Below are 25,000 nucleotides of genomic sequence, written 5' to 3' on the forward strand. Positions count from 1 at the left end.
AGCCTGGCAGGATACCTGCCTTCCTCCGAGGAAGCAGCCTCTGGGTCGGACCCTTCCCCAAGGCTGGGGAAGAGGGCCTGGAGAGGGCCCAAGAACTTCAAGGATGAGGCCCAAAAGCTCCCAAGACTCGCCAGTCTCTTGAGGGCAGCCTTGAAGGGAAGGGTCCGACCCAGAGGTTGCTTCCTAGGAGGAAGGCAGGTATCCTGCCAGGCTGGGGAAGCATGCCTGTTGAGGGGCCCAAGGGTGAGGACCAAAGGCTCCTTAGGGAGGTAAGTTCTTTGAGAGCACCCTTGGAAAATTTGATAAGAAAACCATTGCAGCTTGATTTCCCATTAACAGAATGCTCTTTATTACTTTCTTTCTGTTTTCAAGATGATGAAAATATATTTTTTATTTTTTATTGTACTCTGCATCACTTAGTTTGAATCAAAATTCTCCCATGCCAAAAATTCATTCAGGGGAAAGTGTATTTCGTAGTATTGTCATCAGTCTGTGTAGCACTTGGCGTTGGTTCAGTGCCCCAACCTTGGGACTTTAGAAATCGTTTCTTCTCAGAGTTCATAGATGAGGAGGGTAATTATCGTCTTTCCTGGGGCCTTGGAGAGAATATTTTGAAGTTCGTGGAGGAAGCCGGTTTTCTTGAAAATTGTAACGTATCGTCAATTTATTTTTACCATTTTATCATTTTCTTGGAAATTTTATATTTTTTATTCCCTCAAAGCCACATTATTTGTTAATGGCGATGATGACCATGGGTATTACAACGTTGATTTGTATGAGGTCAATGAAACACCCGAAGAGAAGTCGTTAAAGCGAAGGACCCAGTTCACGACTGGCAGCCATGTTTAAACATTTAGTCCTTCAACTGCCCTCCTGCACCGCGCAGCGTAGCGCATGCCTCTCGCTAATAATAATAATAATAATACAATTGCTGTTTCAACGGCATTTAGCTTGTAGACTCTTCTCTATTCTTCTTATATTCTTCTCATCTGCAGGTAGATGGTATAATAAATTTCCAAAGGGAATAGAAAGCTATTCTGCTTTTGTTATAACACCTACCTGCAAACGAGAAGAATATAATAAGAAGAACAGAGTATTCCCTACAAGCTAAATGCCGTTGAAACAGCAGTTGTTTTTAATAACACTGCCCTAAGAGAGGGCTCATTTTCAAATAATAATAATAATAATAATAATAATAATAATAATAATAATAATAATAATAATAATAATAATAATAATAATAACTTTAACAAGCATACAATGATTTTCCTACAGCACCTGCATGTAAACTTTTTTTCATGATTTCTGTTCTGCCTTACCTTGACTCCTAAGACGATCCTCAAGCTCTTGGTATTTATGCGGACCCAGGTCACACCTGGGAGTCTCCTCAGGGTACGTCAGGCCACAAAGAGACAGGAACACTCTCCTCATGTTTGCCCAATTTACCCATAAGGTATATAACTCGTGTCATGCCTGTAAAGATAAAAAAAAGGCATTCCAGTTCTGTTGCTGATCAATACCTTGTGATTCTATGGGGCACATGTTACTCCTCCGCTCTCTCTCTCTCTCTCTCTCTCTCTCTCTCTCTCTCTCTCTCTCTCTCTCTCTCTCTTACACCAAAGAATCCATGCATTAGTACATGTGTCCTTATACATCACTCAAGAAACACGTATGCACTCAAATATGCTTATCAACTGGTAAAACATGTTTGTATACATACGGAAGCATCCAATGCAGCATAAAGAGACGCGTGCTTGAGAATATTATACAATCCACGTTAGAAGGTTAGTGAAAACAGGGACTCTGAACAAGTAATTTCGTAGTTTATTCTACATTTTCAAGTTCACGCTGAATACAAAAGTTGACAGAGTCTTATATACAAAAAACAAAAGGGGGGCGGGTTACAGTTTGCTAATCTGGGCAGCATGTTCCTTAAACAAAAAAGACAGGGACAAAGAATCAAGGGATAATCCAGGGTGGAGATTCTAAGAGCCCTAGGATACATACTGGAAAATGTTGCCACCTTAATTTGTTTAGCATGGTTAGAGTAAAAATGAATATATGACAAATTATTCGTGGATTTCCCATTTACTTTAAAACAAAAATTGGTGTTATTCCTAATAACTAAGACATCCGAAAATGGTATACAGTTATTTTCGTTATATTCTATTGTGAATTTTATGGATGGTACAAGATTATTAATTGTTTGTAAGAAATCGGGAATATTTACATTTTCTTTTACAATACAAAAACAATCATCTACATATCTAACCCAAAACAGAGAAGAGATTCCTTGGGATAAATCTAGACTCAAAGAATCCCATGTAAATATTAGACAAAAGTGGCGAAAGAGGGTTCTCCATAGCCATACCAAATATTTGTTCATAAAAATTAACCTTGCAAATGAATTTACAATTTTTATACAAAGCGATATCAAATTAATAATAACATTGGTTTTGTAAATGGGAATTTGAAATAGTTCCCAGGATAAGTGATAGTAATTTAACTAGATATTCATAAAGTTCATAACTAATAGAACCGGTTGAACTGATAATGGGCCGAATAGGAAAATCTCTTTTATGGGTTTTGATTAATCCGTACGTGTAAGGTAAGGATGGCCCAATCGTTGACACTTTCCCTTTTATTGAATCGAATTCCTTTAGTACAGTTTTTATTTTAGAAGCGAAAATTTTTATAACATCAGCTAATGAGTCTTTCCGTAGTTTTTTTGTAAGTGCTAGAATCAGATAATAAGTTTTCCATTTTTTCAACATAGCTAATGTTATCCATTTTTACAAAACAATTGGATTTGTCGGATTCAGTAATGTGCAAACTTTTATCATTCTTCGTTTCGTGAATTGCATCTATAAACCTTTTCGGGAAATCAACTTTTTTACTAGGTATTTGAAGTAGGCCGAAGAAAAGACCTTTAACTAAATTCATTGAAGGTGATACAATTATGTTTTTCTTTTCCAGTTTAGATATCTCTGAGATGATGTTTGTACTCGAAATGTCATCACTAATAGAATATGATAAGCCACAGCCTAAAGCACATTTAAGATTCTGGTCCAGTTCTTTGTTCGAGAGGTTTATTGCACAATCGTCTTTATGTTTGTTATTCCAGTCACTTATCTCGATGAGACTTTTTAATTTATGATCTAGGTGGTGAACTAGTTTGTTTAGCTTGAATGTAAGTCTATTATAAATTGAGTTCTATGGCACTGTTATCCAATCCGGGGGAATCCTATTCATGAAATGAAATCTATCGGTTCTCAATTTGTTGAAAATATTGAATTCTCTTATTTATAAACTTTCTAAATATCTAGTTAAATTACTATCACCTATCCTGGGTAATATTTCAAATTCCCATTTACAAAACTCAGTTGATTTCAGTGATAGACTTTCCCATACTGAATTATCCAATACTGACAAATTAACCAGTTTTGATGTGATATCTTTATTTATTAAAGTTCCTATTGATGACTTACTGCAATATTTATCACATTTGAACTTGTATAATCTAGAATTACCTACCAATGTTATTATTAATTTGATATACCTTTGTATAAAAATTGCAAATTCACTTGCAATGGTAATTTTTATGAACAAATATTTGGTATGGCTATGGAGAACCCTCTTTCGCCACTTTTGTCTAATATTTACATGGAATTCTTTGAGTCTAGACTTATGCCAAGAAATCAATTCTCTAAGGTGTTTTGGGTTAAATATGTAGACGATTGTTTTTGTATTGTAAAAGAAAATGTAAATATTCCTAATTTCTTGCAAACAATTAATAATCTTGTACCATCCATAAAATTCACAATAAAATATAAAGAAAATAATTGTATACCATTTTTGGATGTCTTGGTTATTAGGAATAACACCAATTTTTGTTGTAAAGTATATAGGAAATCCACGAACAATTTGTCATATATTCATTTTTACTCTAGCCATGCTAAACAAATGAAGGTGGCAACATTTTCCAGTATGTATTTTACAGCTCTTAGAATCTGTAGTCCTGAATTTTTGGAAGAGGTGTTTAAAATTATTGATAAAATAGGAGATTCATTATGTTACCCTCCATATTTTTTAGAACTTTGTAAAAATAAAGCAAAAAAGACATATTACAATTCAACCAGTGTTAACTACGAACTTATGAATATTCTCTGTTTACCATTTCAGCCTAATTTCATTCCTGTAGTGCCCATTTTAAAACTACTGATATTAACTTAGTTTTTAAATGTAATAATATTTTGAGAAATAAACTAATTAAGAACAGCCCGCCCAATTCAAATAATTTTGTATACAGTATTCCTTGCAAAGAATGTAATAAGATTTATATTGGTCAAACATCAAAAAGGGATAAAAGTAAGAAGCTCTCAACACAAATATGCCATTTCAAGAGGCTTATCAAATAATGGCATTGCGGATCATTGGCTTAAGACAGGCCATACGATGAACTGGGATAAGTCAGCGATAATCTACAAGGTCAACGACCGCCGGAAAAGGAATTTGCTAGAGACTGTGTTTATTAAAGCTACTTCCACCAGGAATGTTAATCTCCACCTTGGATTATCCCTTGATCCTTTGTCCCTGTCTTTTTTGTTTAAGGAACATGCTGCCCAGATTAACAAACTGTAACCCCGCCCACCTTTTGTTTTTGTATATAAGGCTCTGTCAACTTCTTTTGTATTCAGTGTGAACCCGAAAATGTAGAATAAACTACGAAAGTACTTGTTCAAAGTCCCTGTTTTTACTCACCTTCTGACGTGGATTGTATAGTACGGAAGCATCCATACATGTAGACATGCACATTTGCATCACTAACACACACACACACACATGTATGTACTTGAATTATGTCAAAAATTAAAATCCATCTGTTTACAAACGAAAGCACGGTTTGTATAAATAGGGAAGCATCCATACAAGTATAAATGTGCACATATAAATCACTAACACACACATGTATGTAACTGAATATATATTTCAAAAAGTAAATCCATCTGTATGCATACGAAAGCATATTTGCATAGGCCCATGCAGCCTCATACACGAGTAATATACACACTTATATACTCAAATATACTTATCATACATAAAACCCGTTTGGACACAGACAAAACATCTAACAAATTGGTTTTATGCCCTTATCATCCTTACGTTAGATCTGAGGGGGAGCGATCTAATAAAACGAGTAACGTATTGATTAAATTGACTCTTTGGCTCCAGCGTGTTGATAAAGATCAAGTGAATTCAACGTGAAAACGTCCAGCTTCAATTCACGTTACTTCGAAGCGGAGATCCGTCTCACAGCCTGCCCGTTTTTTTTTTTTTTTTTTTTTTTTTTTTTTTTTTTTTTTTTTTTTTTAACCAATTCCCTTAACTCTAACAATAAACTCGTCCTTTTTCAAACAATTTTTTCAGGCTGGTGAATCGACAACAGATTTCTTGGGTAATGTTTTTTTTTATTTCCTGTCCTTACACAAACCCGGCTTCTTCTTTTGAATACTTTTTTTCTCTATCCAATCTGTCTCCACTCACAGCTTCTTTCATTTAGCGGCGTTCAGTAGGACGCGACAGTATCAGTCCGTTTCGTGCTAACACTTTTGAGGGTTTTCTATTTGCCTGTTAAATATGTCCCGTAACACAACGTTTCAAGCATTAGCTTTAGGCAATTACGATCACAGAATTTCACGTTTTTTTTTATACACTGGTCTTATATATTGACGGGGCGGGGGTTATGATATTTGAATACGTTACCAGTTGTACAGAATATTTCTTAAAATGCCATTTATTTTCAAAGTTATGTCATTTAGCTAGTGATTATGATCTATATATGCCATGAGAGTTTCATTGATATAGCTTCACAGATATACATGTATATATATATATATATATATATATATATATATATATATATATATATATATATATATATATATATATATATATATATATATATATATATATATATATATATATATATATATATATATATATATATGTGTGTGTGTGTGTGTGTGTGTTTGTGTGTGTTTGTGTGTGTATGTGTTAGAAATAATCAACACACAATCACGTGTGGAACAGAAATAAATTTGGAACCTAACTACCACTGTACGTAAGGGTCTACCTGGGCAGGTTAACTGCACTGTATACCAGGGTGTTTTCCCCAACTTCCCGACTCAGCAGTGGCCCAGCTGACAGCATTTCATTCAGATTATCCTTTCTGAGTGAATAAGATAGAAACAATCAACACACAATCACGTGTGGAACAGAAATAAATTTATGACTCACATCAGGATCGAACCCAGGTATTTAAATTGAAAGACAAGACAGTTGCCAAACAAGCACACTTCTTTTATGACTTGTGTGGTTGGGTTGGCAGCGGTCTTGTCTTTCAATTGAAAAACCTGGGTTCGATCCTGATGTGAGTCAGAAATATATGTATATATATATATATATATATATATATATATATATATATATATATTATATATGTATATAGCTATATATATATATTATATATATATATATATATATATATATATATATATATATATATATATATATATATATATATATATATATATGTAGAATTTATATATATACATATATACTCGCTCTCTTCAATTATCTCTAGTAAAGACGAAAAGGACGGGTAAGTAAGAGGATAAGGAACGTGATAATAAATAAGTCAACAGTGTTTATTAAGTTAATCGTGAGTCCCTGAAACTCAACTTCGTTTCGCTAGGACAAGTCTTGGGATGCGTCTGCAATACCACGGACATCAAGGAACCTTCTCTCAACACTTTAGTCGGGACACAAAACTAAAGGTCTGAATTATTAAAAAAGCTCTTTATGATGAACCAGATTTGTACAGTAAGACAAGATTCAACTTATAAAAGGGTTGCCTCAGTGCCCCTTAGAATTGAATTGAATATAGAATTTAGGCCAATGGCCAAGCACCAGGACCTATGAGGTCATTCAGCGCTGAAACGGAAACTGACAGTAAAAGGTTTGAAAGGTGCACTATGAATCATTTGTTAGGAGAGGGTGGAAAGTAAGACGGAAGAAGATAATATGAACGGAGGCACAGTAAAAGGAACGAAAGAGGTTGCAGCTAGGGGCCGAAGGCACGCTGCAAACAACCTTAAGTAACGCCTACAGTGCACCTCATGAGGTGTACTGACGGCTCTACCCCACTACGCGGAGTATTCCTTAGACCAGTAATGAACAAACTTACTCTAATTACAGTTGGCATTTTGTGCACACGTCTAACTGATCAAATAAATGAATAAAGCTAATAGTAGCAAATAGAGATCAACCAAAAAAGCAGATAAAAACAATTACACAGAGGAAAACATACCAAAAATGAAGAACTATACACCCTACGCGAACCATTCACTGACCTGTCCTGACAGGTGATTTTTTTGTTTTTTGTTTTATGCAACATATATTCACTAATGATTCCAGGATGCCAGAACACGGTGGCGTTTTTTGCTGTTCAAGTTTTGTAAGTAAAATAACGATTCGTCTGTCTTTTTGAAGTTAAAATATTTTTCATTTACATGTACAGACATTCATGCATATATATATAACTTAAATATATATATATATATATATATATATATATATATATATATATATATATATATATATATATATATATATATATACTGTATATATATATATATATATATATGCATATATAATGTATGCATATATATATATATATATATATATATATATATATATATATATATATATATATATATATATATATATATATATATATATATATATATATATATATATATATATATATATATGCGCTGTATACAAACAAACACACTCACAAACACACATAGAATATATATATATATACATACAGTATATATACATATATACATACATGCATTACTCCTCGCTTCACAAAGAACCTCTCGTTTTCTCTCAGCCTCCAAAAAAAAAAAAAAAATCTCCATGACAATCCTCTCCCTGTCCGAACCGTATTTCCCTCGCCCCTTCCTTCTCGCCAATTTATCATATTTATTCATTCATTTTTGCAAGGAGTCCATTGCGAAGCATCATCGCCCGCGCAAATGGAGCACCGTCGAAAAGGGAGTCAGATCTGCCGGAGCTTAAATAGTACCGCGGGTGACTGAAGTCTCTTAAGTATTTTAGGCCGGGAGTGGCCTGGCCAGGCCAGGCTAGGCCGGGCAGCAGGCAGGGCGTTAGATATAAATATTCACTCGATCCATAAACATGAATCAAAAGATAGAACGCGACTGTTAGTTCCTGTTGGGAAGCGCGCGTCAAGAGTGCTTCCTCCCGTGTCACAAAATATATACTGTATATATATATATATATATATATATATATATATATATATATATATATATATATATATATATATATATATATATATATATATATATATATATATATATATATATATATATATATATACAGTATATATATATATATATATATATATATATATATATATATATATATATATTTATATATAATTATATATGCATATACATAATATATATATATATATATATATATATATATACAGTATATATATATATATATATATATATATATATATATATATATATATATATATATATTATATACACATATATATTTATATATATATACATATATATATAATATATACATATATATATATATTATATATATATATATATATATATATATATATATATATATATATATATACAAACACCTGCAGTAGCTTTTGAACTCACCTCTTCCGATTTTCTACGTCGAGGAGGGGAACATGTATGTAAAGGAGAAAAGATTTTGTGCGTTATTTTTTTGCTTATTTTTTGCTATTTGATCGTTCCAAAAACTATTTGCATGACACATGGATATGACGCCTCGAGCGATTTCACTGTCGCAGAAAACGATTTCACTGTAGTACCAATTATCATTATTAAAATACCATGATTATGACCATAACTGTGAACATCATTATAATGAATTTCAGATATTATCAGATACTGATCTGCACGCACGATCAGATTTACAGCATTGCCACATACAAAGAAAAGAAGGGGGGGGGGCCATTTCCCCTCGTCGCACCAACCCTTCCCCGCCCCCTCCCTTCCCACCGTCCCCCTCCCATTACCCTGGCACCTTAAATCTGAATGCACCAACACCCGACGGAAAGAATCCAAATTTGTTGCAATTTCCGCGGCACTTGCACGTATTATGCGCTAATGCAATCGGCGGGGGGCAGCTGTTGAGCCATTGTTCATTGAACAAGCAACAGGATTTAATAGTGAATTAAACCCAACATGTTCACAATATCCGACGGAGGTGTCGTCGCCGGCGCTACCGCTAGCGCTAACAAACGCCTCCTACACCCACTCCTCCCCCCCTCCCCCCATCCTTCACCCTCCCCCTCTCCTCCCATCCCACCTACGGTTCCCGTCTTCACTCCTATATCCATCCTCTCTCTCTCTCTCTCTCTCTCTCTCTCTCTCTCTCTCTCTCTCTCTCTCTCTCTCTCTGTCTCTCTGCTAAAACTCTCCCGTTTTCTTTCATGTTCCTCAATCGGGGGCTCTCATGACTCTCCACAGCCGTATTTCGCTGTCTTTCCTCCTAAGCCTGAACCTGAGAAACGCGTTGACGGGACGTGATGGTTGCCTAAGGATGACTGCCTATGGATGATTGCTTAAGGACAGCTGTCTGAGGATAATTGCCTTATGTATAGGATGCCTCTGTACAGCTGCCTTAAGCACCTATGTATAAGGATATGGGAATTGAGGATAGTTGTCTTAAGGGTAGTTGCCTGCGGATATTTGCCTAAAGGTATTTGCCTAAGGGTCGTTGCCTAAAGAAATCACAACGAATCGTCATAACAAAGCGAAATTGCCGTTTACCAGAATTACTCAAGACTAAGACAAGTATGTAATAAAACAGATTAATTTTTTACGCTTTTAAACCATTCTTCGCAACTGTAATATGACAGTGGCATTCCACTGTTTCTTTGTAGTTAAGGGAAAGAAGGCTACGTTAGAGAGAGAGAGAGAGAGAGAGAGAGAGAGAGAGAGAGAGAGGAACCTTTGGTTTGCTCAGTGCCGGTGAGGACTATGTTCTTGTCGCTTGAGGATGGAAAGGAGAGATCGCGAAAGGGAACCAGAAAGATTTGCATAAAATCGATAGAAGATTGCGTATCTACGACCAGCTTCTCTCTCTCTCTCTCTCTCTCTCTCTCTCTCTCTCTCTCTCTCTCTTTATCTATCAACTATCTGTTTCTTTCATTCTCCTGATTCAGTAGAGTTCAGAGAGAGAGAGAGAGAGAGAGAGAGAGAGAGAGAGAGAGAGAGAGAGAGAGAGAGAGAGAATCTGGATTTAGTTCCATACGCGAGCTGCTGTACAAATAAACAAGCGATGACAAGTCCAATAAACGCTCGACATCTACGTGAATTAAAAATAACTTTATTCGTATTCCAGAAAAAAGAAAATAAATAAAATGTTCACCGGTGATGAATAAACTTTAAGAATGAATAGAGGAAAACCCATACACAATCATTCACACGTACACTCTGTAATTCTCTCTACCTCTCTTCCTCTCTCTCTCTCTCTCTCAGTTTGCTACAACAGGTGAAGAGGAAGTTGAAAAATCATATTTATGGAAGAAACAAGAAGCAACGTGAATAACCGTTTTCTATTTAAGGTATCGTCTAAAAGAAAATGGGAATGCACGAACCAAAACAAACCCTAATTCTAGACATTTGGTTTACCTTGGAAAAGATACTTAATCCTCTCGCGATGCTGTAGGGTTTGTCACTAGGATTCTAACAAAGGAACAAAACAAGAATGTCAAAGAAAAAACTTGGCAAATCATAAGTTTTCAGTTACTAAACCGAAGCATCCTTTTTTTAATATCAACATTCCCTTTGGCATCCATTTATTGCCGTACGATCAAACGTGACTCGGATCAGGTCGGTTACGGCGCGATACTTGATCATTACGGCGATATCTACACCATCCTGTTTCATAATATTCCCTCACTAAACGTTTTCACCATTCCCTGATTTCAGACAGAAGCAGAAAGAGTCATTTTTGTCCATTTCCATAGTGCCACCGAGAGCCCACCTGTCGAGGGGGCGGCCGTCCGGGATGGGGTGGGGGAGGGGACGCCCCCTGGAGGATGCCGCTGGTGGTGGGAGGAGGGCGGCTGGCATCCGAGGAGTCACTGAGCATGTGTGGCACTCGGTGGGCGGGGTAGGACTCTCATTCGGGGATAACCAGCCGCTGCGTCAGTACTTCCACTGACCTGGTCCAGACGAGGTCGGCGACACCCGGGCGTTTCGCGAATGGGGTTGTGTTATGCCTGGAATGACACCGTATTCCCCCTGACAGGCACTATAAAGGCTTTGCAAGTAGAGTAAAGGTGTCGAGTCCATTCACTAAATTAACTCCGGAAAGGCAAAGAGCTTTAAGGGCTCATTCTTCCTGTGCAAGGTATCTATGGGGTCGGTTTGGGGAGGGTTTACGGTCGACGGCGGCATTTCTCCTCGTAAACAAAGACTATGTTTGTGTTTATTTACGTATATGTATATATACACACATTATATATATATACATATATATATACATATATGCTTTACAGCTGGTTTGTAATTTATTTTCTTTTCCTTTGCATTACCTTTTGTTTTTGTATATGGGCGTTCAGTCTATTATGTGACAGTTTTCTTTTTGCGTTAATGGCTTGTTAGCTCTGGATCTGCATGAATTTCAACTCATTTCCGATAATAATAATAATAATAATAATAATAATAATAATAATAATAATAATAATAATAATAATAATAATAATAATAATAGTCACCCATTTAACTACATTTTTACCGTCTCCGTTTCTGCCTTAAGTATTTTTAAATAATCTTGACCTGAAATAAATCATATTACTGTTATTAATGATTGAAAATCATATTAGCACTATCATTAAAAATCTTTGCTACAAACAAAAGCTTAAATAAAAACTCATAATAGACAGATTGCTCGATTATCTAAGAAGTGCATATTTATTTATCTTATAATCTCATTGTTTACAAAGGCAATTTAATCCGTTGTTTATTTATACCTTTGCCAGTAGATGCTGTTAGTTAAAAAGAAAACAAATACAGCACACAAAGATAAACTGTGCTTCGAACCTTACAAAAAAATAGCACATGAAGGTAAACAGTAGCCTACTTCGAACCTTACAACAAATATATATTTTTTTATGTCGATAAAAATTTAACGGGAAAGATTATGGCGATAAACTAAAAATACAAAAGACAAACGACATAAACGTTTCATATCCGGAAAAAAACATTGTGAGTTTTAGGGCAATGAGGCAAAACAAAATAAGAAAAGCAACAAAATTACAAAATAAAACAAAATTACAAACCATGCTAACCAGAATAAACAAAAAAATTCATTATAATTACAATAATACAATAATTATGAAAGGCATAAACAAAAATTTAATTTTGCTTACAATAAATTGCGGGTGATTTTCTCCTGAATCCAAAAAATCAGGTTTGTACTGTATATACTTCCTTTGTAAACGAGATGTATGCAAAGATGTATATTTGCGAAATTTCTAACTAGCAAAGAGTATACAACCTACGTATATGACATTCCTAAATGATAATGTATAATCAATTATCTTTTTCATGTTAACTTTTTTTTCAAGTTTCGACAAATTCGTAAAACTAATATTGAAAAAAAAGAGCACTTTTTCTTTTACCGAGAAACTGTCAGCAAAAACTGTCACCAGAGACTTCTTCACCTACAAATCCTTAGAATTATATAATTACGAAAAAGTTATTTCTGTCAGTCACTTCAGACTGAACATACACAAAAAAATGCTTAACACAAAATTTTCAAGTTCAGTTTAAGATTCTTTAAAGAAACTTCTCACGGAAATTAACGCTGCGTAATTATCAACTAATAAGGGCATAGCGCAAATTACGAAGTAATAATGGGAATGCAGTTTGTTTCATATCGACACTTCACTTGAACATTTCATTCTGTTCGATTCCAGTGCAAGACGACTGTTGTGGAATCTTGTTTGTGACAGGTCCAATGGCAGTAGTAATCTAAAACACTTCGTCAACAGAATTACTGACCCAATGGGCGTAATCTCTCAGAAATGAATTCACTTCAAGATAAATGAGAGTGTCACGCTTAGAAACTTAGAGGCATAGCGATTCATCAAGCATAATTAGCGCTGGGGAGAAGTCGTCATGTAAAAAAAAAAAAAAGAAAATCAGAATCAAAATAATAACTACTTGCAAAAGGAACAATAAAGTAAACAAGCTTGAGTTTCTTGTCAACAGTGCAAAATGTCAGCATTGAGGTACAATCATTGTTAATTCGCTTTTATAACATTTACAATATCTATTTAATATTCTCGTTGTTTTTCATTCTAGCAACACTGACCAAGAGTAAAGATAAGTAAGAAATGATAAAATTAGAATGATTAATTTAGAAGAAATTGTCTTCGTCAACCAAAAAATAAATTAATCCTCTCATAATCATTCGATTGAAATATTTGCTATGAATAAACCCACAATTTTATCAACCAGATGAAGATCAGCTTATGTTCGGTCGATAATATAGATAATCTGTTTGCCAGTAAAGGAAATTATTTAGTGTAAATACGCAATACATAAATGTTATTATCAACCAGACAATGTATACGATCATTAAAGTGTGTGACAGATAACCACAAATCAGATAAGGATACTTGCTCTTATAAAGGGCAAAAAAAAAAAACTTACAAAACCACAAAACATATAATATATATCAGTGATTCATCACATAAATCTGATGTTTTTTATATCATTATTCATCGTCGTCAGCTTCGTGTTATCCAAATCAGTTAGTTTATGGAGCAAATGCACGCAACCTGAGTCTGTTGTGTCGAACCAACCGCTATCATTCCTACTTTGTATAACATTATCTCTGCTTTCTCTGGGTCTGTCTTTTATAAGCATTTCAGTTGAAGATATTGATCTTTTTTCAATGAAGTTCTAGGATAGGTAATCAGGTCTTCACAAGGAATAAATAATTATATAAGTAGTGTATAAATATATCAATAATGTGTAAATACTTACATGAATATATAAATAATATAGAAATACTTATTATTATATAAATAATATATAAATGCTATTATTAACCATACAACATATATGATCGTTAAAGTGTGTATGACAAATAACGACAAATCAGATAAGAATACTTTCTCTTATAAAGGGTAAAAAAACTTGCAAAACCAAAGAACATATTATATAACAATATAAATAATTATATGAATAATATACATAGGTTATATATTATAAGTATTTCAGTTGAAGGTATTGATCTTCTTTCAATGAAGTTCTAAGATAAGTAATCAGGTCTTCAAAATGAATAAATAATTAAGCTTATGGGTTTTTGTTAAACCCTTAGATTAATATATTTCAGTACGACAGCAACTGAATTCATTTTTTTTAATCATATGCTTTGATTTCATGACTCGGAACGATCTATCATTAAGTTGAGAATGATTTAATTTACGTCGTAAATATTGACAAATGAGTTAAAAATTCTTTTACATATGCCATTAATATCAACAAATATGAGAAAAAGAACTATTACTTGTGTTATTGATAATTACAAATAACAAAGACATTCTTTTACTCGTGCTATTTGTATTAAAAATTATGGAAAAATTCTTTTACTAATATTTTCAATCTTAATAAATAACTGAGGCATTCCTTCGTTATGCTATTAATATTGATAAATAATAGATTTTTTTTTATTTAAGGCAGTAACATAAGTAAATTGTATTAAAAAATCCTCTTACTGAAATGATTAATGTTAACAACCGAATGAATAATTTTGTATTTATTAATCTGTCACTGATATGAACAAATAATGAGAAATTATTTTATTATATTTATTCACATTAAAAACCGAGGAAGTAATTCTTTTGCTAAAGTTGTAAACATAAAAAAATTTAAACTTTTTTTACTAACGTTATCAAAATCAACAAAAACTTTGCGTACCCACTTACTCCAATAACAAAGAGCGGCGTCTATCTCATAACAGAAAACAACAAATAAACAGAATCACGTAATGCGTTATTACCCACACAAACACGCATGTAATTTTCCCAATATGCGTTTAATTTTTTCGGGAAAAAGAACTGCTTGGTACATCATTACTGCGCATGTATGAGTCGGTTACGCTATAAACATAAGCCATAAATTTAAGTTATTTATCGCAAGTAACCCTAAATGTCATCAATCTAGGTGATTCATATGTTGAATGTTGGACGGTAAATCCCGACCTTAGGGTCATTATGCACCGTCCCGGAGCTCTGACCCAGTATTCATTTCCAAGTACTCAAAAAGGAGCCAGCATTGAGACAAGTTAGTCCCGACTGGACGACGGCAAATGTATATTTACCGCAGGTTTTCGTTGTTATACACAGGATTAATCAAACGATGGATTCCATTTGAAATGAAAAGTGGAAATGGGAGTAATATAAATTTAGTCAAAGGAGTTGGACAGCTTGGCAGACAGTTTATAACTCCATTAATTGGTACTCATCAGGTGGTGAGTTTTTGAAATAAAGGTTATTTAGAAAATAACTTCCTCTTACTTCTGTTTAATCAAAGGTACAATAGTTTTTCTGACAGGTGATCGATATAGAACTTTAAATGCATCAAACGGATAGCAAATTACAATTATTCTTAATGAAAACGGAAAAGTAAATTATATGGAAACAAATGCAAAACAGTAGACAACCCAATAAATTATTTCGACAATTACTAAACAGATAAAATAAAAAAAAAAAAAACAAGAAACCCCGTTGACTTATTAACATAAAAACAAATAAAACTTGACCGATGACTATGAGGACCAGGATATGTCTCGTTTTAATAAGAGAAAATTCACTGATGACTATACCGACCCCAGCCCCCTTCCCAAAAAAAAAAAAAAAAAAAAAAAAACAACGCCTTGGCATAAACTAAAAAAATTACGCTTGAATAAAAATTACTAATTACCGAACAAAAGCTAACAAAGAATTTTACTTTCTTAAAAAAACTGTTACCGGTTACATATCAGGAAAACAAAAACCACAGATTAATAATTTTCAAATCGAATTCGAAAATGAATGTTAGTGAGAAGTCATGTGGAATAAAGGACTATATATTGTAGCCTATGTCGGTTTGATACGACAAAAGGTACCGCTAAGTGTAACCTGGCACGCTTCACGAAACAGAGTTATTACTTATACATCGGACAAAATGTGAACTTATAAACATAACTATGATTTCTCTTTCTGACGCTCAGCCATTTAAGCCCAAGGTTATATACGTAGCCGGGAAGATATGCAATCACGAAAATATATCTCTCTGGATTGTCGAGTGGTTAAAACCTACTGTTTATCTTTATATCTAAACCAAAGGTTCAGTTTGTTATGATGGTAGGGCAGATGCATTTATAAACTGGTAAAATTCTCATTGAGTGTAAGATTTTCCCAAGGCATAGCGCATTTGATATTAAACGATATATGTGGCATAGTTTTGTAAATATAAAATGTCACGCGTATATGTGACAAAAAGTCTTATACATACGTGTGTGTGTATATATATATATATATATATATATATATATATATATATATATATATATATATATACACACGCACACAGCTGTTCACTATCACAAAAAGTACATCACCATAAACCACCAAGTTCAGAGGGACATGTTACCAAATTATTGTATGAATATTTTTTTTTATCTCTTATTATCCCGGAGAGGCAAGAAATGAATCATCTTATTTTCTAGAAAATACAATAGACAGGTGGATGAGTAAGACTGAGCTATAAGTACCAGTGATCTCGGAGAGAGATCTGATAAAATCGAGTAGTAATTTCTAACCTGCAAAAGTACTGAGTACAGACACAGTACAAAGAAATCCTTTATGAAAATTCCCTGAAAGATGCTTTAAAAAAAAAAAGGAGAATTCTGAGGGGAAACTTTAACGAAAAATAAAGAAAATCGGAAATTTTTGGAAATTCAATGTCGTCCCAGATCAAAAAAGCTTGTCGCAAATTATAGCATTCACTGACTATTATCTTCGTTCACCACGGTACGATCGCCGGTGTTAAATTGTGTTTCCAATCTATTTCAGGCTGCACGCTTTTTTTTTTATATGTATATGTATACGTATAATAGCAGTCGTATTTGGAAGCATTTTGCTTTAGTCAATAAATTTTATGAACGTCACAAACGCAAATAAACATCGATCCAACCATAGTGTACAGATAGATACTAAAGCACAAAGTTCACCGAATTTTGATTGAGTCTTTCAACTCTCTCTCTCTCTCTCTCTCTCTCTCTCTCTCTCTCTCTCTCTCTCTCTCTCTCACACACACACACACACACAAACACATACGCAAAAACACACACTAAAAATAAAAAGTGTACAGTGAGTCTTTCACTGGAAAAAAAAATCATAGAAATTTTGCTTTCAATTATTCTGACGTCGCTTTGACTTGCACCGTAAAGAACTTTTTTAAAGTAAGAATCATCAAGGCTTTTCCGTAATGGATGGTTATTACCAAATATCAGTCGTTAAATTAATAAGGTTTACGCTACCGTTTATAGTAAGAAGAAAATAAGTTACTCATAAGGTGAATGGATTACCCATGGACACACTTTTTTAACCAATTGATTTTTTTAATGTGAAGTTCAAATATCTTCAGGAAATATAAACTCACTAAATTACTAATAAAAAAAAGTATGGGAATTCCTTGGTGTTTGTGGGAATGCATGAAATTTCCTGGGTATTCATGGGAATGCATGAGAATACTTGGTTACACATGCAGAGCATCGTAATCTTGGAAACGGATGAGACTACCTGGTTACCCATGGAATCGCATGAGATTACTGGCTTAACCTTGGAAGTATATGAGATCTAGGGGCTACTAGAAGTCAATGTATACGTGATGGCTTTATCATTAGCAATTATATGAAAAGAATGTCTCGGTTAAGAGACAATTTCAAGACATCTCCTGGGGAACAACAGCCAGTGTGAACATGACAAGATGTCTGGAACGAAGCAAATGTATACAAAACTCAGTTGGTTGCCTGTAAGTTACATAGAGTTAACAAGTTTAAACCAATTAATTAGGATACATAACCAAAAATTAAAACCCGTGCGCATTATTAAGCCATAAAAGACCCAACTGAATTATTCATGAGTTGATAAACTTGCACAAATAAGACCCATGTATTAAAAAAAATCAATAAATATAAAATAAATACGACGGTTAGCGAGCCGAAATAAACTCATGAATCTACCAAAATGAAATTACTAAGTGAATAAGTCATAGAATCAACGATGACTGAGATGATATAAAAAATATTTATAAGGTGCTGAGAAAAGATAACACAAATAGATTATTATACCTGTATCGTGACACAAAGGACTTACTGACATCCAAATATTTATAGATTTCTAAGCATTAAGAGACACGAATAATACACTCCATTTATCAGTTTTCAAGATATTCCATAAACAAACGGATACTCATACATCCAGACACAGATGAAACCATCACCTCCACCCAACTTCGAGGCAGAAGGGAGTAAAAACATTACATTCCAGGGCATTATTGAAGCAGCCCTCTTGAAGTATCTTGATTGCAGAAATAAAATAAGAGAAGATACATTCGCTTCTGTAAGTGAGACTGGTCAGTCCGGTGACTAACCAACGGAATACCACTCCCAGATTTCTTTGGGGTTTTCGTTTTTCTAAGTTAATGTAGCTTATAAAGTCGAATCAATGCTGATGGAGAAGTTAAATACAAAACATTGTGTCTCTCACAGGATCAATAATTTTATTAACGACCATAATCTTTCGTGCAATTATGCGTAAAAAGTTTATGATATTCAAGATGATTTCTTTATCACCTGTGATGCGTTGATAAGCTCTCTCTCTCTCTCTCTCTCTCTCTCTCTCTCTCTCTCTCTCTCTCTCTCTCTCTCGAATTGAGAGAATCCTTACAACCGGTAAATAACTCGTATCATGTCTGTAAAGAAGAAACTAAAGGTATTCGAGTTGTGTCGCTAATCATTATTTAGCGATTCTATAGATCACAGATCACTCCGCGCGCTCTCTCCCTCTCTCTCAAGGCACAAAGACACACACTTTTCCTATACGGAAAATTCTCTCTCTCTCTCAAACTGAGAGAATCCTTACAACTTCCATCAGCTCAGATTATCTCACCTCTGATATGTTTACAGTGGCCACAACGATTCAGGGTAACGCCACTATAATACTATTATTTTTACTACCGTACTACAATGAATTATTACTACATTACTACAACTCCCTCGGGCCGGCGGTGGGTTATTACGCTGCCTAAATACGGTTGTACCAGTTAATGACATAATGATAATTACCCTAATTGCATTCATCAATGAAATGGATATAATGACATATTAGTTTTTCCACTAGAATGCTGTCAATTATGGATAATTATCTACTTATACCTGTTAATAAATATCAATTATGCGGCGTTTGAGTTTTATAATTATACCTAAGCATCATTTTGAGTTTTCTAATTAAGGGAATTAATAAGTTCATATTTATTGTAATTTCGCCCAATAATTCCCGCAAACACGGGCTGGATGCCTTATTTGCATAACTTTCTCAAAATGCATTTTCAATTGCATTTACGATTTTTCTTTAAATTTTGGACCCCGCGATTCTTTTTCCTATAAAGTTTTTCGACTCTCCAGAAATGCCACATTCAAAACCACCTCTCTCTCTCTCTCTCTCTCTCTCTCTCTCTCTCTCTCTCTCTCTCTCTCTCTCTCCCTAATCGAGGAGGAAATATTTCCAAATGTCAAAGTACGTCCGCCATTACTATAAGTCCACATTTTGTGTGAAGTTACATTGATATAATTAATTTTATTTATATTTTCAAAAGTTGACCCCGGCAAAATTTGACAGCCGGTACGAGAGACCAACGAAAGTTCCAAAGTTCCACCCTTAACCCCTTACAAAGCACTGACAAAAGAAACATTCCGGTCCAACAGAAGCAAAAAGGGCTAAAATAAAAAAAATATATTCTATTATTATTATTATTATTATTATTATTATTATTATTATTATTATTATTATTATTACGAAGGGGACGGGTGGGGGAAGGGACCAACGAAAGTACCAAAGTTCCACACTTACCCCCGCTAAAAAAAAAAAAAAGTGGTGTACCAAAATATAATAATAAAAAATATGTATATATTATTATTATTTAAAGGGAGAAGGCCGTCTTTTAAACAAGGTTCATAAGAAATTAATGACTGCGTCGGCCGATTCAATATTATATTTCCCCGTCTTAATTTTCTTATAACTCTTTTTCGGGGGGCCATAAATCATTTTTAAAAGTTGTCCAATATTCATCCAATTCTTACTGCAGCGGGTTATGGAGACAGTTGAGTATTCCTTTAAATTTCCTAAGAAAAGTATACACAAAAAATATAAATTATACAAGAAAATATTCATTACATTATTATTATCATTGTATTCATTTTCTATACCACTTTGTTAGTATGGGCTCAAACTTCGACTATAAGGAAAGGATGCTCGATAGAAAGTATTGATAATGAAATTATCTCGGTGCCCGAGATAAATAAACTATTATACGAAACGATGGCTTCTTTCTAACGAAAGACCGACGGGGAAGGCAACCTCATACGGCTACATATCCCAGCCCGTAATTTTTTCTTCCTACGCCATTCTTCCGTGAAGACTCCGGGGTTTAACACGCAGCTGTCAGCAATTCTTTTTAGGGGATGCGGTTGCTGGCTCCATGCCCTTTCTCCATTGCCTGTGAACACCACAGTCATCTAACTACCTGGATTCGAAACGGGATACTTTCACTTGGCAGGCAAGAATGCTACCGATAATACCTCAAGACTTTGCCATGACAAGTTGAAGGAGTTGGATAGTTATGTTGGAACAAATGAAAAGGAAAGGAGATATCTGGAAACCGAACGAACTTTACCTCCAGTGCACCCTACAAGGTATACTATAGGCATTAACCCCCTCCTTACGCAAGGAGGGAGCGATGAAAGTTTATAGGACCCCCGGAATACAAATGCAGTTGCATTAAGTTAAGTATACCTTAGTTTGACCAGACCACCGAGCTGATTAACAGCTCTCCTAGGGCTGGCCCGAATGACTGGATTTTATTTTACGTGGTTAAGAACCAATTGGTTACCTAGCAACGGGACCTACAGCTTACGAGGGTAAGTCAAAAAGTTCCAGGAAAAATGTTGAATGATGTATTTACACAGGAATGAAACAACCCAAATACTTGGTAAACAATTATCTGTGAAGTAGTGATCCATATAGACTTGTTACCTCAGTCATCCTCTTGCTACCGTGGTGTTAACATCTGCTTCAGAAAAGTAACTTCTTGAACCCACGGAAAATAAAAATTTTGAGATGAGAGCTAACATCAAGTTCCTGACCAAGCTTGATTGGAAACCAGGAAAAATTATTGAAGTTTTGCAACAAGTTTATGGAGATTCTTCTCCATCTAAATCAGTTGTTTATGATTGGATAAAGTGATTTAAGGATGGTCGGGAGGACCTCAAAGACAACCCAAGAGATGGAAGACCATCGACTGCAAAAAATGAAAGAATTGTGGCTTTGGTGCAGAATCTAGTGGATGAAGATCGTCGGATTACTATCGATATGATAGCTAATGAAACTGGGATCTCCCATGGTTCCGTATTTTCAATTTTAAATAAAAACCTTGGTTTGAGTAAACTTTCAGCACGTTGGGTCCCAAAAGCGTTGCGCGAAGACCAACTGCATCAAAGAGCTGAACTTTCTCTTGCAGTTTTAACGAAGATTGAATCAAATGAATCAGAGTTTTTTGACCGGATTGTTACTGGAGATGAAACTTGGATCCATCAATATGACCCAGAAAGTAAAATTTAATCAAAGCAATGGTTACCAAGAGGTTCAGCTGCACCAGTGAAGTTCAAAGTGGCGAGATCTGCCCAGAAGGTTATGGCAACAGTGTTTTGGGACACCAAAGGAGTGATTTTGATTGATTTCCTTGAAGGAAAAAAACAATCACCGGGAACTACTACAAAGGTGTTTTGCAAAAACTGAAGACTGTATTGGCTAAAAACGTCGAGGAAAGTTGCACCGCAGAATTTTTGTTCCATCATGATAACGCTCCAGCACATTCATCAAGGGCTGCAAGAGAAGTCCTACGGAAATTTAGGTGGGAAACTCTTCCACATCCTCCTTATAGTCCTGATCTTGCTCCTTCAGATTTTTTCCTGTTCCCAAAACTCAAGGAACACTTAAGAGGAGTCCGGTTTGAATCTTTGGATGCTGCTAAACATGCAGTTTCAACATGGTTTAATAGAAAGGCCCCAAATTTCTACAAAGAAGGGTTGCAGAGGTGGAAACAGCGCCTTGAAAAGTGTATAGAGTTAGATGGTAGATATGTAGAAAAATGATGTTTGAATTTCCTTAAATAAAGAGTATATTGAATTTTTCCTGGAACTTTTTGACTTACCCTCGTATATTGTGGAATCCGAACCACATTACAACGAGAAATGAATTTCTATCACCAGATATAAATTCCTCTAATTCTTCATTGGCCGGTCGGAGACTCGAACGTGGGCCAGCAAAGTGCTAACCGAGAACGGCGCCGACCCGTCCAACGAGGAACTTTTTTCATTATATTTCAGCAAGAAATAAGATGAAATAGTCAACCTTTTAAGTCACTAACCATTATCAAAATAAAAATTCTAATAAAATACTATAGTATTTTTTGTTAAGAAATTAATAAAACAGTATTAGTGATCATAGAGCCTACATTAGACAACAAAAGTCGATAAAGTTCAACTGAAGTTAAGATCATCTCTCTCTCTCTCTCTCTCTCTCTCTCTCTCTCTCTCTCTCTCTCTCTCTCTCTCTCTCATTCCGATTGAAAAAGCTTTAGGCGTCTGAATCCATCTCAATCTTCCGAAAATAAGATAGATAAAAAAAAAGCAAGGTCATTGTTTTAGGTACCATGAAGCTTAGTAACAAGCAACAGCTATGGTACACCGAACAGGGCGGATCAATAAAGCTTCCTTAAAATATTCTATTAGTATTATTTTTTTTTATACTATAGTTCCATACAGCAATAAATCTGGCGATAAAGTGTTGATTGTGGATAGTGGTGGCCTGTTGAAAGAGTCTGACTGCGCAAACTTTGTTCCAAACATTCAATTTTTCATACCAAAGGTCTATAGAACAATAGAACTGATGACAGTGCTGACAGGCGAAGTGACCAAAAATTGCGAAGACCAGTAAAACGGTTTCAAAGGGCACACTTTGTTCCAATCATTCCCCGTCATACACAAGTTCTGTATGACGGTATAACAAACTTATTTACAGTGTTGATCGGGAAAGTGAAGAGAAACTGAAGAAGACAGTGAAACAGCAAGACGGCAAACTTTCTCTCTCCCCCGTGGCTGTCCGGGGTTAAAGTGTTGATCGGGAAAGTGAAGAGAAACTGAAGAAGACAGTGAAACAGCAAGACGGCAAACTTTCTCTCTCCCCGTGGCTGTCCGGGGTTAAAGTGTTGATCGGGAAAGTGAAGAGAAACTGAAGAAGACAGTGAAACAGCAAGACGGCAAACTTTTCTCTCCCCGTGGCTGTCCGGGGTTAAAGTGTTGATCGGGAAAGTGAAGAGAAACTGAAGAAGACAGTGAAACAGCAAGACGGCAAACTTTTCTCTCCCCGTGGCTGTCCGGGGTTAAAGTGTTGATCGGGAAAGTGAAGAGAAACTGAAGAAGACAGTGAAACAGCAAGACGGCAAACTTTCTCTCTCCCCCGTGGCTGTCCGGGGTTAAAGTGTTGATCGGGAAAGTGAAGAGAAACTGAAGAAGACAGTGAAACAGCAAGACGGCAAACTTTCTCTCTCCCCCGTGGCTGTCCGGGGTTAAAGTGTTGATCGGGAAAGTGAAGAGAAACTGAAGAAGACAGTGAAACAGCAAGAGGGGGCAAACTTTCTCTCTCTGCCGTGGCTGTCCTGGGTTAAAGTGTTGATCGGGAAAGTAAAGAGAAACTGCAGAGGCCAGTGAAACAGCAGGAGGGAAACTTTCTCTCTCTGCCGTGGCTGTCCCGGGAAGAAAGTAAAACGAGAAGGATCATTCATTTCAGAGAACAGGAGGATCGACTCTCCTACAGTTCATAAATCTACGATGAACGTAAATCGGATGAATGATGAATGTATCCCACGAAGTCTCTGGCTTCGTCAATAGCTAATCAATCAATGAATTCTGATAATAATGTCAATGAATTGAGAAAAATAAATGTAAATGGAAAATAAAAAACCTAATGAGATGAATGTAATCCCAAGAAAAGAAGGCAATGGGGTAGTAATTATCTTTTAGAAGTTCAGAAAGTCATAAAAGAGAGAGAGAGAGAGAGAGAGAGAGAGAGAGAGAGAGAGAGAGAGAGAGAGAGAGAATAAACTAGGAACCTTGGAGAAGTCCGTGTGTCTCTGTCTCATAAATCAGAGAGGAGGGGGGAAGGAGGAAGAAGAGGGGATTGGAAAGAAGAAGAAGAAGAAGAAGAAGAAGAGGGAGGAGGAGGAGGAGGAGGAGGAGGAGGAGGAGGCTACGCACACGAACGATAGGAACGAACGCGCGCGCGCGCGTCGTCGTCGCGATGAATAACAGACTGCGACGGGTGATAACGGACGACCCTCATAGATTACCTACCTCCAAATACTCCACTCCAGTTTTTACGCGCGTGAAATATTTCTCTCAGGGACTCTTGAGACCCTCCTAGACATCCACGCCCGGTGACATTTCATTTACCGTGTCGATCAACATTGAGATGGGAGAAAGGGAAAACGGGGTGGGGGGGTGG

At 35.4% G+C, this 25,000-nt stretch overlaps 1 protein-coding gene across 3 annotated transcripts in view; it reads right to left on the reverse strand.

Annotated features, from left to right (window-relative positions):
• The window catches only part of LOC136838737 (uncharacterized), a 122,506-nt gene that overhangs the window by 50,964 nt on the left and 46,542 nt on the right, over positions 1-25,000 (reverse strand). For 2 of the 3 annotated variants that reach the window (XM_067104182.1, XM_067104183.1), the window contains exon 2: positions 1,320-1,473. The exons of the other annotated variant lie outside the window; for it this stretch is intronic. The gene's annotated coding sequence lies outside the window, so the exon portion shown is untranslated. The remainder of the gene's footprint in view (positions 1-1,319; positions 1,474-25,000) is intronic. 3 annotated transcript variants of the gene reach the window in all.

This window comes from Macrobrachium rosenbergii, chromosome 5 (assembly GCF_040412425.1).
Source record: "Macrobrachium rosenbergii isolate ZJJX-2024 chromosome 5, ASM4041242v1, whole genome shotgun sequence".
NCBI classification, from domain to species: Eukaryota; Metazoa; Arthropoda; class Malacostraca; order Decapoda; family Palaemonidae; genus Macrobrachium; species Macrobrachium rosenbergii.